This window comes from Antechinus flavipes, chromosome 2 (assembly GCF_016432865.1).
Source record: "Antechinus flavipes isolate AdamAnt ecotype Samford, QLD, Australia chromosome 2, AdamAnt_v2, whole genome shotgun sequence".
NCBI classification, from domain to species: domain Eukaryota; kingdom Metazoa; phylum Chordata; class Mammalia; order Dasyuromorphia; family Dasyuridae; genus Antechinus; species Antechinus flavipes.
Genome location: NC_067399.1, coordinates 156147842 through 156163751, shown reverse-complemented (window position 1 = coordinate 156163751; position 15910 = coordinate 156147842).

Genomic DNA, 15910 nt, shown 5'->3' with positions numbered 1-15910 from the left:
TTTAAAATCTTTACTGAAGACTTGAAGTTTGAAATTGTATCTGATCAGAAAAGTATAGACATCAACAAATCAATAGAAATAACTTTGGAGGACAGTCGAATAGGGAGAGAGGCATTATGAAAGAGAATCTTGATTTCAGGATTTAGGAAGTTCTTATGAAATATCATTGATAATCTGGCTTAAGAAGTCATATTTTATGAGTGACTCAAGAGATGCAACCACAGTATTGAGAAGAGAATTGCAGATTGCACTTAGTATTGATTTTTTAACATATATATTGTGATTTTAAAAATATCTATTTAGAGTTGTACGTGTTTTCTCTCCAGACAAAATGTAAGTTCCTTGAGGGCAGGACTATTTAATTTTTGTCTTTTTATCCCAATGACTGATACATAATAAATATTTTTATTGACTGAAGGATTGATGGTAAAACATACACACAGATGTGACTTAATATGATGCTTTAGAACAGGTACTTTTTTACCCTTTTTGTGTTATAGACACATTTGGCTGTGTGATAAAACTTATGGATCACTTCTCAGAATAATGTTTATCTACATTCCTAATTGTAGAAAATGCTAAATTTCAATAAAAAGTTAGTGAAAATAAAGATATAATTTTTCCCCCATTCTATTTCATGGATCCTTTCAAATCATTCCATGAATTCTTTGGAATTCTATGGATTACAGTTAAGAAATCCTGCTTTAGTGTAATGGTAAAGTTGAAATTTAAAAATAAATACAAACATATACATATATGCACAAATTTAATTGGTAACTATTATATATCAACTATTTAAATTTTTTCTGCACAGTGGTTCAATTCTAAGGAAATTGTTCATCCTTCTGGAAGAGTATGAAAGTACCTAAGTCATCGGCCTCACACTCTCTTCCAGAGTCCAGGGGTCAGACATAACTTAGGGTGATTAGCAATGGCCCTGGATTCAGTGGAAGACCTTGGCCTTTTAAGGTCTTTCCCAGGTCTCAGTTTGTCTGAGGTAATACCCACTCAATAATGAGAGACTAGATAAGAATTGAGGCAAATGTTGGTCTAATTTTTTTTTTTTTTTTTTGCTGAGGCAATTGGGGTTAAGTGACTTGCCCAGGATCACACAGCCAGGAAGTGTTAAGTGTCTGAGGTCAGATTTGAACTAAGGTTGTTCTGACTTCAGGGCTGATGCTCTATCCACTGCACTACCTAATTGCCCCATGTTGGCCTATTTTGCCTTCTCAAAGAATCAGTCTGGGACAGGAAGGCCCTGTACTGATTCTGACCCATCAAGACCCAAACAATGTTTAAAGACTGGGCTGGGGCCTATTATTGGCCAAACAGCAAAAAACAGAGTGATTGGAGTTTAAGGACATAGTCAAGTGACTATTTCAATCACAATGGGCTTTATCAAAGTCTATTTTTCTACAACTACATTTCAAGAAATTATAAATGAGAAACTACAAAAGACAGCTGCCAAAGTGATTTTCCTTCAGTTTAGGTCTAACCATATTACTTCCATACTCAGTAAACATTAAAGGTTCCCTACTGCTTCTAGGAATCAAATACAAGGTCTTTTGTAGTTAAACCTTTTACAACCTGGATCCTAGCTAACTTTTCTAACCTTATCCTACATTATTCTCTTGGCATTCTACAACCTAGCCAAATTGGCTCTCTAACCCCCAGCTGTTCCTCATACATGCTACTCTTTCACCTGTATTCATTTTTTTTTTCTATTGGCAATCTCTCTCATGTCTAGAATGTAACCTTACTTCATACTCACTTTTTAGAATATCTAGTTTCTGTCAAAACTCTACTCAGGTAATGCCTTCTACACAAAGCATTTCTCAATTTCCTCTAGTTCTTTACCCAATAAATATATTTCCCCTCTCCTAACAAATATATTGATTATGTGTTATCAAATTACACAGACAGTGATGTAAAAATCTATTTAAAAGAAGGAGGCAACTAGATCCCTTCTCTTACTTGCATTAAAAACCTACAGCCCCCTAGGGAATGCTAAATTCAAAGAGATTCTTAAAGAAACTAACCTAGAACGATTTGGAACTATGCTCAAAAAGTTGTGCATACCCTTTGACCCAGCAGCCTTTCTACTGGGTTTATATCCCAAAGAGATTTTAAAGAAGGGAAAGGGACCCACATGTGCAAAAATGTTTGTGGCAGCCCTGTTTGTAGTGGCCAGAAACTGGAAACTGAGGGGGTGCTCATCAGTTAGAGAATGGCTGAATAAATTGTGGTATATGAATGTTATGGAATATTATTGTTCTGTAAGAAATGACCAGCAGGAGGATTTCAGAAAGGCCTAGAGAGACTTACATGAACTGATGCTGAGTGAAATGAGCAGGACCAGGAGATCATTATATACTTCAACAACAATACTATATGATGATCAATTCTTCTTCAACAATGAGATAAACTAAATAAATTCCAATGGAGCACTAATGAATTGAACCAGCTACACCTAGTGAAAGAACCCTGGGAGATGACTATGAACCACTACATAGAATTCCCAATCCCTCTATTTTTGTCTGCCTGCATTTTTGATTTCCTTCACAGGTTAATTGTACGCTATTTTAAAGTCTGATTCTTTTTGTACAGCAAAATAACTGTATAGACATGTATACATATATTGTATGTAACTTATACTTTAACATATTTAACATGTATTGGTCAACCTGCCATCTGGGGGAGGGGAAAAATTGGAACAAAAGGTTTTGTAATTGTCAATGCTGAAAAATTACGCATGCATATATCTTATAAATAAAAAGCTATAATAATAATAAAAAAAGAAATGAACCTAATTAAACTAATTCAAACTAGGGTATAATAATAATAACTGACATTTGTATACACTTAAAAATTTTTGCAGTGCTTTAAATATATTATCTCATTGGAATGCTACTAAAAACCCCATGATGTGGATAATATAAATGTTTACAGGTAAGGAAAATGAGGTCTGAGAAGTTAAGTGATTTGCTTTTGGAGACATAGCTAGTAAGTATTAGGGACTGGATTTGAATCCAGCCTTTCCTGATTCTAATGCCATAAAGCCTAATCATCTTAAATGTTTTGTATTTTCAATTTCCTCTTGCCTTCTTCTCCTCCTTCTGGTCCTTGACCTATACCAGAACTCATCTGGTATGACTGGGTCTTGGGGAGATTGGTCATCATTAGGACTATAATCTCTCCTTGATGTTTGACTGGTCACATAGTTTGGATGAGGTGACTCTTTGGCCTTGCTATTTACCCCAATGATGTACCCTTAGGATTTCTAAGGCCTTTTTAATCCTATGGTTGATTTAAAAAAAAATATGTGTTTGATGAATTAAAGTATAAGCTCAATTAAAGTATAAGCTCCTTGAAAGCAGAAATTTTCTATTTGTATCTATTAGCATTTAATAAATGCTTTTTCATTGTCAGATTTGGGGATAATGCAGCTTTTCTTTTTTTTTTAACATTGGGAAAAATCTTTTTATTTTTTAATTTTAAAGCTTTTTATTTTCAAAACATATGCATGGATAATTTTTCAGTATTGACCCTTGCATAGCCTTATGTTTCAGATTTCCCCCTCTTTTCCCCTACTCTCTCCCCTGGATGGCAAGCAAGTAATGTAGCTTTTCAGGATCTGTTGAGAAGCTTTTTAAATCTTACATTTCAGCTGTAATTTAAAATCACAGACTCAGACAAACATTAGCAGGTACCACCTCTCCAAAATCAGTCTCAGTCTTCTGTAATACTTCTCTTGACAGCTTCTCCAGGCCTCCATTCTCCAGGTGATGTGACTATTCCTACAAAGAAATGAAAGGTCTTGTTCTCTCAAGAAAAATGAGTAAGAAACACAAACAAGTAGGGGGTAGGGAAGCACAAAGGAGATGTCGGTAGGAAGCAAACACATAGAGGAAGGATCTTCTTACTTGCTACAGAGGAACTGCCCAACCCTTCTTTGGAGAAAGGACAAACATTGAAGTTCTCTATTTTCCTGTTTGCCACTGACATCTGAAGAAGTTGCCTCATTAAGAATGGGACTACTCATGTATCATCTTTAAAAGCCATTGTAACAGCCCATTTCTGGGTCTGTATTTCTTTCTTCCCATCTCAGTCTTTTCTTGACTTAGAAATTTTTTCAGATGTTATTTGACACCCTTCTCTGGTCACTGTATCAATGCCAGGAACTCTGTCCTCAGTTCCCACATTTAGAGCATGTGTCCCTTTAATAAGGAGTTGATTCTATCTCTTTCAAACTTTGTTCATGTTTGTTCATGAACACTTTGTTCATGTTCACTTCATGAACATTTGTTCACTTTGTTCACAATGATCATCTTCACTCTAGCCTACCATAGCTGTGTTTCTTACCTGTGAATTAAGGTCTTCCATGTGGAGTTCTGGAAAGAATATGGCAAAACAAACAGTTTATAAGTCTTGAAAATACAGCTTCCCCATGAGACTATTTCATAGAGTTTGATGTCTGCCTGGAATATTTATTATGACATTTAGTAAAAATATTCCTATTAGCAAATCACCCCTAACAGGCCTAACAGATGCCAATTCAAAAAATAAACATACAAAAGGAAAAAAAAATATATTCATAGAATTTTGAGCAGAGAAAAACTTTAGAGATCATCAAGTTTATCCACCTTCCTTTTACAGATGAGAAAACTGAGGCTCCAAAAGGTGAACTGATGTAAAGTGGTATAGTATGATAGAAAAAGTTTTGGATTTGGAGTCATAAGGGTCCAAATTCACATCATGTTTCTTACGTTTATTAATTGTGTGATCTTGGACAAGTCACTTTATTCTTTAATTTCTGTTTCCTCTTCTGCAAAATAGAAAAGAGTTTACAGCAAGAACAGTTTTTGTTCTTTTCTTACAGGATTGTGATGAGGAAATGTGATAAAGCATGTAAAGTACTTTATAAATCTCAAAGTACTGTCTTTTATCACCATCATTAATGCCAGTAGTCATTCAGATGACCCACTAGTGGTTAGGCCTAAAACTGAAAGTGGATTTTTTAACTCCAACTCCAATGCTCCCTTCTCTACATTATTTCTTTACCTTTTACAGATAGTTTATGTTCTGACCACACATAACTAATTTGTTGTTGTTCAATCATATCCAGCTCTTCATGACTCTATTTGGGGTTTTCTTTGCAAAAATACTGGAATGGTTTGACAATTCCTTTTCAATCCCTTTTTTATTTTTTATTTTTTTACAGAAAAAGAAACTGAGCCAAACAGAATTAAGTAACTTTCCCAGGGTGACATGATTATTAAGTTTCTGAGGCTGGATTTGAACTTTCATCCTGACTCCAGGAATGGTGCTATATCCAGTGTGCCACCTAGATACCCATAACTAATTAGTTAGAATTTATTTATCTAAGCACAGGCTGGTGCTCTATCTACTGCACCAACCAGCAATCTATTTTTATGAGAATTGTTTATTAAAAAAGAGTTGTATGCCATAGATAATGATGTAAATGCTAATAGGTACACTTTAAACAATGAATGTCCTCAGATCTGTATACATTGTTGTCAAACCATATCATATGTGCACATGGATGGAATAATTCTAAACTCATTTTTTCATAAATATATCTTATTTCTTTCCAAATATTCAAATTTAGGAGATTGAAAGAAGAGGTCAGAACTCATAATTAAAACCAAAAATAACTCTGATCCATTTACTCTGACTGAGACAATGAAGGGCCAACATTAGTTCAGTCTGAAATGATAACAGTAACTCAAATCCTAAATCCAATCAATCACCAAACTTCAGGGGCTGTATGCATTTGAATTAAAGTTCCACTGGCTCTGTGACGCTCTCATTAATTCCAGTGTGATTATGCAGAACTTATCTATCCCCTTATTTAAAGAAAAATGAATACTACATCCTCAGATTTGATTTGATCCCATTGGGCTGGCTGATCTAGAATATGGGAACATGTGAGCTGCATGTTGCAGCCATCAGCTCAGACAGAAAGACCCAACTTACATTTTGTGTAACAATTACAGAACAAAAATTAAACCAAGCAGACTAAATGGTTGCTGCATTTACTTTTACCTAACCCAGAAGTATTATTAAGAAAAATGAAATGGACAGCATCTCTAGTGGTATTAGATTTTAGGAAAGTGAGCCTTTGGCTTCTTGGTCTGTTGAGAGGTAATCTTCAGAATGAGTATTTCCCAGCTTGACAGGATATTAATTCAGTTATCCACTTTGCCAATTTCTAAATGCTTGGGAAAACTGTCAAAACTAATTTCTTCAGCATATCCTCTCATGAAGTATGTAGTTCCATAGCAGTGTGGGCATCTGCTGCTCACTTGAGTTACAGTCCCCTCGTTCTTGGGCTTCTGGTTACTTCTGAGGAATATTACCTTGTTTTGCTGGCTAGAAAGGCAATTTCTCCTATGATTGCTTATGACTTTTCTTTGCCTTTTAGTTATTATTGCAAAAGTTAAAGGACCCAACTTTCTGGGCTCATATTAAATTAATTAAATGCTATCTGAATTTGCATGGTACATAGGCATATATGTACGTATTCATGCACACACACACACACACACCCCTTTTAGAATTCATATAAATTTACAAAAGAATAAAAAATATGGAGTCCAAATACATGTACACATATGATGGACTCTTTTAAGGCTCAAATAAAAAAGAAATCCAAATTTCCTTTCTAATGGTGAATACCTTAAGCTCAAAGTAATGTTAAAATACACTAAAAGGGGACAAGTTTTAAAAAAAATTGCTCATGAAATACTCAGACATGATTTTTAAAACTAAAAACAATAAAATGTATAAGGATAATTAATCAGCCTGTCTTATTTTTTTTAAAAGAATAATTGATGTCTTTTTTATATACCAAATAGCTTTGTTTCCTGCATGATGTCCTCCTTCATTGAACCCCTTTAAGCAAAATTGACCAACAAAACTGATAGTTTATACCTTGTTCTTTATCCTTAGTCTCCCATATCTCTATCCCCAGTGAAGAAGTAGGCATCTGTTCTCTGGATCCAAGAATGCAATCAATGACCTTTTAGCACTGTTTTCTTTTATGGCTTACCTGATTTTAACAGACTTGTACAATTTTAGAGACAAAAAGGTATCATAGACATCTAATTCAACCCTCTCATTTCTCATTTTCAGAAATGAAATGAGGTGAAGAGATTTTAGTATACTTTTGGAGTATACATAAAGTTATAAGAAATAAAAATATCTTGGGTTCAATATATACAAACATGATGAACTCTGCTTTGATACTTTCTAATTAATGGGTAAAACTTTAGGGAAGCTAAATGAAGGAAGACTTTTCCCTTGCTCTCAAAATATTGTTTTTTCATTGATTCTAGTTCTACTAATGCTACAGACAATTTTGGAAGTTCTCATTTTGATATATAGATATAGATCGATGAGTTGTACAAGAACCCTCAGAATTAAAATAAAATAGTAAAACATCTCATTTGAGAAACTTTATGACCTGGGCTGTCTTTCTGCTAAGTTCAGGGAAGTTTCTGAAAAATGCTTATCTTAGCATGTCTAGGAAAACTGTTTTAAAACTGTAAAATAAATATGAACATCCATTTTTAGACAAGTTATTGATACTTCTCTCTAATCTGGGAGTTTTTTATGATTCATACTAAATGGTCCCTAAACTGATCTTATGTCAGCTCAAGGAGCTTTGTCCAATTTTAACTCCATCAGGGTGCCCAACCTTCTCTACAGATTGCTCTCATTCCTACATATGTTTGCACTTAACCATTCAACTCTGATCACCTGTGTGATTGAAGGGAGACAGAGCTTTCTTGTTTTTAATGGACAGTGGAAAATAGGGGATATATTATTCTTTTGTTTCATCCTTATTTTCAGCTTTACTTTTTGAAAAAAGAAAATATTGATCCAGTATGTGGCCTCTTAGAAATTCATGCAAAGACTGAATTCACACTTACTCAAAGGCCATATAATCTAGCACACCTCTCCCCCATTTAACAGATAAGGAAACAGATCCTAACAGGCTAATTGTTCAAAATAACACAAGTAAGAAGGGATGGTGGCATTATTTGAACTCAGGTCCTCTGACTTCAAACCCAGAAATCTTTCCACTACAGGGCTTTTGCTCTTAAGCTTAGCTGTCACTCTTATATTGTAATATTGTTACATGAAGCAAACCAGTCATGCAAACTTCTAATTCAGAATCTTTTTAGCAAAACAAAAAGTATTACTTTGCAGCTTTTCTTCCATACTTAGTTTCCTCTAAGAAGCTCACTGCTTAAGAAAGACCCACTTATCAGTTTTCTAAGCAGGAATAGGAATCTAATTAGATGCAAAGTTGCAGATTGGTACTATGTGTCTACACAATCAATATTATTACAGTTTTTAGAATGTTTGCTCACTCTGTAATAATACTGATACAAGCTCTTTCAATGCATACAATCTACAGACCCTGTCTAATATTTTCCATACTGGGCAATGAGATCACAAACTCCAAAACATTAAATCAAAACCTTAGGCATAACGGGTCTTCAATAAAACTCCATGGCTCATAGAGAAGGGGTGGGGGGAAGAAAATTAAAACCATCTCAAGGTAGAAAACATATACATACACATAAAAGAATAAGGCATTTAGACATCAAGACAACTTCAGACAAAAAAAGAAATGCTATGTCTAAGTACACCTGGAGTGATTACCAATTCTCATTAGATTGAAGAGGCAAGAATTGATTAACAATAAAACATAACTTGAAAAAAAATCCAGTTTGTGTCATGAAGAAAATTGGCCATAGGACATATTTTGCAGAATCTCTTTCAAAATGACTTCAGTGACAACTTTAAAGACATATAATACAGGTGGATGTGGCATGTGCTATATAGGAAAAAGTGATAAAGAAGTAGGATTAAAGAGAAAACATCCAAACTGATCCTGAACAATCAATTCTTTTAATTAAAATATATCAAAAATAGTTATATTTCTGGATGATCCATGGATATAATTATAGGAAATAGAAAGTTGTAAAAAGCAAAATGATATTAAGATTTCAATGCCTGTGTAAAACTGGATAAAACTGTGATTTTAGAGAAAAAAATACAGATCGAGGTTCATTGTCCATTTGAAGTTCAGGGAATCTGGAAACCATCCGTTTGCAGGTTTCAGTATTCTTCTATGGCGGAAGTTTTATTAAACAATCATTCATGCAACGTCACTAACCATGCCATTTTTAGGAGTTGAAGTATACATTATGTGCTAAAGATTTTAGAAAGTGAATTTTAATAAGAGATCATAGTTATCCAGGTAAGTGAAAGACTAGTCTGAAACTCTCTTTAATCAAGGGAAAGGTTCTATTATGTTTTCTTTTAGTTAATTCATTCTTCATTTACTGTTTGTCAATGCAGACTAAGAAGCTTCTAAAACAGCAACCCTAAGATCCTAGAGCAGCTCATTTCAAGATGTTTCCAATTAGATTCTGCTCATGTAGATGTCTCACATGTGTAAATATTTGCAATAGAGCAAACCTAATCCACAAGGGCATCCTCTAGTCAGCGGCAGCATCGCCACACTTCTCTGTCTTTGCAAGTAATCGACTCGTTAGGCTCTCTCTCTCTCTCTCTCTCTCTCTCTCTCTCTCTCTCTCTCTCTCTCTCTCTCTCTCTCTCTCTCTCTCTCTCTCTCTCTCTCTCTCTCTCTCTCTCTCTCTCTCTCCTCCTTCAAATGCCCCTACTCATTGTGTTTCCACTTCTGATCCTTTTTATTCATTCCAGCACCTTTAAACCATTAGCTTTTCTCTGTTAATAATTCTTAATTTTCTGCAAGCTAAAAGTTATTTGGTAATGTTTTAAGTCTTCCCGTAATACTATTTTAAAACATTGCTACTTGGTTAATTAGCACAAACCATTAAAAAAGGAAGAGTTTTAGCAAAATTCAATGCCTGACACTTTCTAACTGAAAGTGAATATATCAAGAAGTGACTACACATACACACACAAATCTCAAAAGACATTTCTTCCCCTTTTAAGGGAGCTTAATAATGATAAAATCCAAAGGAATGAAATATAATTAATTTTTTTCTGCCCCTATTACATTTTATATATGGTGGCGATAGCACATTTCCCCAGAAAATCATGAAAGCGCGTCGAAGTAAGGAGAATTAGTTCTTTGCATATTTACACAGATCTACCTCTGGAAATACATGAACACAGAATACAGTCTCATCTTGCTGGCTATTTACTGTATCATCTATTCATATATGTATATACATACATATACTACAATGCACTTTACTCATAGACAAATGACTGGTTTTGTCTTTTTGTATGTTTCCTACTTTATTTCGGAAGCCCCAAATACGAGCTTCTTTCCCTTCTACTCAAAATAAAACAGTGTAGTTTACATATAGTATCCAAATTCCTGCATCTTTATAGTAAAACCTTTCAGCTTTTGTTTGTACACAGCTTAGTTTAGTCCAATTTAGTTACAATAAAGTTAGGAGGGTAGGATTTTATAACGAAATATTTTGATTACTTCTTTGTTTCCTTTCCCACTAAAATGGATTTTAAAACGTGTCTCCAAACATTTATCTCATACCTACCAACTTTGCTACACTCGCATCTTGACTGGTCAATTTTTTGTTCTTTTCAAGTGAGACTTCTGACATTCAGCTTTCCTTATCTCAGTAACCATTTCTCGAGCATACTCCTGGAATGTCAGCAGCCAATATAGAAGGAAAAGACACTCCATCATCCTTCTAGCTGCTGACTTTTACCACTTTCGATAATAAACATTTTGAGCCTAGCAAATAAAATGAGATGCTTGTCAAAGATCAGACTTAGTCCCTGCCTATATAACATTTAGATCGAGTTAAAATAAGCTACATGGATGGGTCTACGGTAAAGAGAGAATGACTGTTTATTGATCTTAGAAATATTATTTAATACTAATTGGCACGATCTTCAGCACCTTCCACTTACAATATGATGTGTTTGTATGTTCAACTTTTCAGCGGCAGGTGCTGTACGGAACATCCACAGCCAGGATATAAACACCGTGGTGGAGAAGGAGCTAGTAATGTCTACGGGGCACCACGGGCGGTCTGCGCTAGCACACAGAGTCCGATTCAGCGGCCCTAGCTCACTAGCCCTTGCTGAGTGTGCACATGCCCTGTAAGAAAGCAGCGCCAACTAGGCGGAGGATTGAGCAGCAGCCTTTCGTTAAGGCGAATTCCCTTCCTTTTCATACTTTTCGTTTGTTGCCAAATCGCCCTCGGTTCATGCTAGTTGAAAGGCCTGGGTTGGGGAGGACCTCTTCTCCTTCATTCTTAATCTTCCCTTTTCTAATATTTCTTCAGGCACTCACTTTTAAACGAAAAGTTTCTTTTGTACACTGAGGGCGAGACGCAGCAAACCTTAGTATTCGGACTTGTCTCAGCAGCATTGCGTCTCCATTCTCCTCCCCACTTCTAAAGGACAGGTTTTTAGAGGTCCAGACTTTTTTTTTAATTTAATTTTTTGGACTCTGTACATAATATCAGTCTCAATGAAATGACTTAAAATTAGATTAGAGTTTTGCCATATTGCCACTTTCCAATCTGAGCGGAAAAAGACTTGGTTAAATTTGTTGGAGATCTCAATATTGATGAGCAGGCGAAGGGCCCTGCCTGAGGCTCCACCCAGTCTGCCAAGGAAGACAGGTACTGCCTAGAGCTTAGAGTCTAGTACAACTTGCCCCTGAAGACAGGGTTGGCAGTTCGTTTTGGAGGGTTGGATGGGTACTTCGTAATTTGAAAATTTTCATTTGATCTCAATCCTTAAGTCAACTGAAGTTTAGGGACTATTCAGGAACAGGAGAGAGCCATTTAAGAAACTCTCTTGGGTCTCAGTTTTCTCATTTGTAAAACGAGGGGGTTGGATTACATGAATCCCAAGGTACTCTGACATTCTAAATTTCTAGAGTTATGTAACTCAGTCACTGAGTTAGGACCAATTCATTCATTTTCCATTTTCTTCTCTCAAGACTCATTGATAAGCATTTCATTTCATTTTACAGTGGAATCACAAGACCATGTTTCTTCTGTGTTCGTCCAAAAATCTTTCAGGGTTTTGGGGCACTAAGATATCTCTACAGATAAAGGAACTTCAGACAAAAATAGGGTCAGGGTTAACTCGAAAATTCTGCAAGCAGTCTAAGATACTACGCAAATACATCATGCCTTTTTGTTTCTTTTTACTTAGAGCCATCAACAATTCGTGCTTTGTAAGATCAAAACATTAGTTCACAAACACTTTGCATTCGTTCCGTCCGGTGTGTATTGTAGGGAAGGGCGAATTTGCGGAAAGGCCCTAGGAATGACGGCGGTGCCAGGAGGCCAAACGTAATAGCTAGGGCCCAGAGACTACTGGCAGAGAGGTTAGCTCTTTGTGGTATTACTGAGCCTCTTTTCTTTCAAATTCTGACATCCTTCCCCGTCCCGCTCCGCTTTGCTCTCCTTTACTTTTAAATCGGCCATCGACATTGGCTATTCCTATTCTCTATGGTCATTGGAATTAACTGAAATGCCACCAAGAGCAGCAATTATAGGGTTACAGGGATTGCTTTTACATCCTCGAATTTGTGTTCCTTCTTCCCTGTCGGGCCATGAGACCGCGTGCTGTGAATTAGTTCTGAGACCACAGAGCCGCATCTGATCAGACAGATTCCCGCAGCCTAAGGCCAAAGCGGGTTCTTCACTTGAGTGGCTCCCGCAACGGCCCAGTCCTTCCAAGTACTAGCTGACTTTAACCAGACTTTGAGCTGCATCAAGATCAAAGGCATTCCCGGACTGTGACGATTTTTATTAGCTCAACAATCGGGGTAAAATCCTTAAGACAAAAGTGAAAAAACAAAAACAAAAACAAAAACTCCAAAAAACCAAAAAGTCAGTTACCTGCGGCGCTCTCACCCTGGGGGCACCTTGGAGATCTACATTCTTTGGGAGAAGTTCGGGGAAGGACAGGACAGCGGGCTGCATAGGAGTAGAAATTAATCTGGCTTTTTTACGTTTTGGTGCTTAAAATTAGCCTCCAGGTAAATCCCTTAACAAAAGCAGAGGCGCAGTGCAGCAAGTAATCTGTTTACCGACAGGGGGCGACAGACTGTTAGCTTTTCCTGCAGCTGCGGACGCGAGCAAGTTTTTGTGTGGTCCAAACATCGCTAAACTTGCTGCTGCGGCACTAGCTGTGGCTGATGCACAGCAGCCTCCTCTACCCCAGCAGCAGCCGCAGCAGGAGCCGCCTCAAGCCAGACCCCATAAGAGTTTCTATTGTTCTTATCGCTATTAATGTTTTTTCTTTTATACCTTTGCTCCAATAATTTGGGGGTTGCTTTCAAAGGGGTCTTCCTTAAATGGATTGCCTTCTAGCTAAAGGGAGAAGTTAAAGTTAACATTTTACCTGTCAAAAGTATTAGGGGGTAAAAATAACTCCTTAAGCCAACTGCTAGGTCGGCAAGTTTTTATACATGCATATTAAATAAACGTCAGTGCATCCTAATAAGAATAGTGTTTATTATTGCCAGTTAGATTTAAAAAGCGCTTTCTTCACAATGAACTCAATATCTCTTGGGGATCCCATGAAAAGATTGATTGTGACGTTTAAATAACTGGCTGGTGTTCTATTAAGAGAGTGTCTTGGAATTCTCCTGGGAGCTCCATGAAAGCTCCTACAAGGACAAACAGTAGATCAACTTAAGTGACCAACGAGCCCTTGTTACCGTACAATCGAGACTACTCAAGATGATTAGAAGATTTGGTCTCGAGCTGCTTATACTCAATCTCAAGATGCCAAATTCTAAAATTTATAAACGAAAACCGGGAAAAGGGTAGTATGATAGGGAGACTATCAGAAACGTCCCGTTCTTTGGCAAAATTAATTGAGCCTCAATCAGTCTTTTTGTTCTCATTGACCCCCTTTTTTGGTATGTTCTTTTGAAAACATTGTCTTTAGAGTTTTTAAAGCAACACCCACGTCCTACCTCCTCAACAATCTTTCTACAGGATTTACTGTCTCAAACTTCCCGGTAGATACCCGGTTGATGCAGATCAAAGCTAATCCAAAACCAGTGTTCCTTCTAATTGTTAACTCGTCCCCCAAATTCTATCATATGGCCCGCAGGAGGGAAGGCTTTCTTTAAGGAAAAAGAAAACCCGAATTCCCCCCCCCCCCCATCTCCCCTTTCTCGTCTGCGGCCTTGCTTAATATTTTCTCTTTGCATCCTCTCCATACTCAACCACCGCCACCCCTGGTACTTTCGGAAGGCTCCCCAAAGCTTGTGTTTAGGCTCTTTCTTTGTCCTTCACACAACAGATTCTGCTCTCCATCATCCCAAGTAACTGTTCTAGCCACTCATTTGAAATCGTCATTCTTAGAAAAAAGTAAAATGTTGTCCTTGACTTGTCTCCTCAAGCCTTTCCCACTCCATTCCCGCCTTCTTAATTCCGGATCAATACGGAGATTTCCTTCCCCCAGCTTCAGTCCTCCCGGCTCTTTGAAAAGCTCCAGCTTGCGCAGAGCGGGGATTTATGGCCCTACTCCTTTTAATTGACATATTCATATATGCTGTTTAGGAGCTAACGATTCTCTTTGGTCAAGCAGTCAAAGTAAAAGGGTCAGGGCCAGCCTGTTATCTGGGCCCACGCTGATCTTTTCCATCTGTGAGTCTTTGCGGGAGAAATTACTGCGGCTCAGATTGGCAACCAGTTCGCGGTCCTGACAAATTACACACAGCCGAGCTCTTGGGTTTCTCGGCCTAAGTCTTTGGGTCTGACTTTCTTGAGACGGAAACACAGAAGCACAGACTTTGGGACCTGAACTAGAAGACCGATACCGGGAAGAAGGAGTTTAGTTTTCTTTGCTCCGGGTTATTTCGTATTCTTCTCACACCCTCCTTTTCCCCTCGCTCCTCCTATGCAATTTGTACTGTGACACTTTCTATTACAAGTTATCTTCTCCAGTTCCGAACGGCACCAAACCAGTTCGGAATTTGGAACAGGGGTTTCTCATAGATTTGTGGCTCCTGACTTCATTTATGTAGTCAAGAACAGAGAATTCCCATGGGACAATCCATAATTGGCCAAGGGTTTCAAAGGGTAGAGATAACTGTCAATATGTGATAGAAATAGATCACTGAACTCACTGCTAAGAGAATCTCTCGGTCTCTGAGAATCTATGATCTCTGAGAGAGATTCCCAGTTCTCTATATTCTCCTCCGAGGTTTTACTAGTCCTCAAGCTAACTCAATCCACGTATAGTCAGTCTGGTCATCTTAGAAAAAAAATTTCCTGAATTTGGGTGTCTTTGAAAATCAGAAGCGGACAGTGAAAAATGTGTTTGGGATGATGGTGGTGTCCGACATTCTAGAAAAAGACTGGAAATGGTTGGATTTTTGGCAAATCATTTCCTACTTATTGGAGCAAATTTGAGGGGAAATGGGGAAAGATACATTGCTAACTCTAGCCTGGACGATCTTCAAAGATCCACTCTTCCCTTTCAGGCACCTCCTCCCAAAAAGAAATCTGAGGGGGGCAGAGAGTTTCAGCCCCGATACCCTTTTCAGTCAATGAAATAATTCTGGCATCCGGAGTCAACTTCCCCTTAAAGGAATCAAATTTGAATGTTGTGTTAACAATAAGAACATCTGTGGGAGCAGCGAAGGATAAACAGTGAAAACTAGACCTCACCGAGACCCTAAATTGAGGGCACAAACTGGTACACACACATTGGTAGCCTCAAAGACGTCAACCAACCTGTAATTATTCTCCAAGTACTTAACAAGTGAGCTCTGGGAAAGGGAGAAAATGAGAGAAGAGATTTGAGGGGTTCGAGGCTGCGGTCAGAGCTGAACACCCTGGCTAGAGGTGCCTGCCTGGGTTTGGGTTTC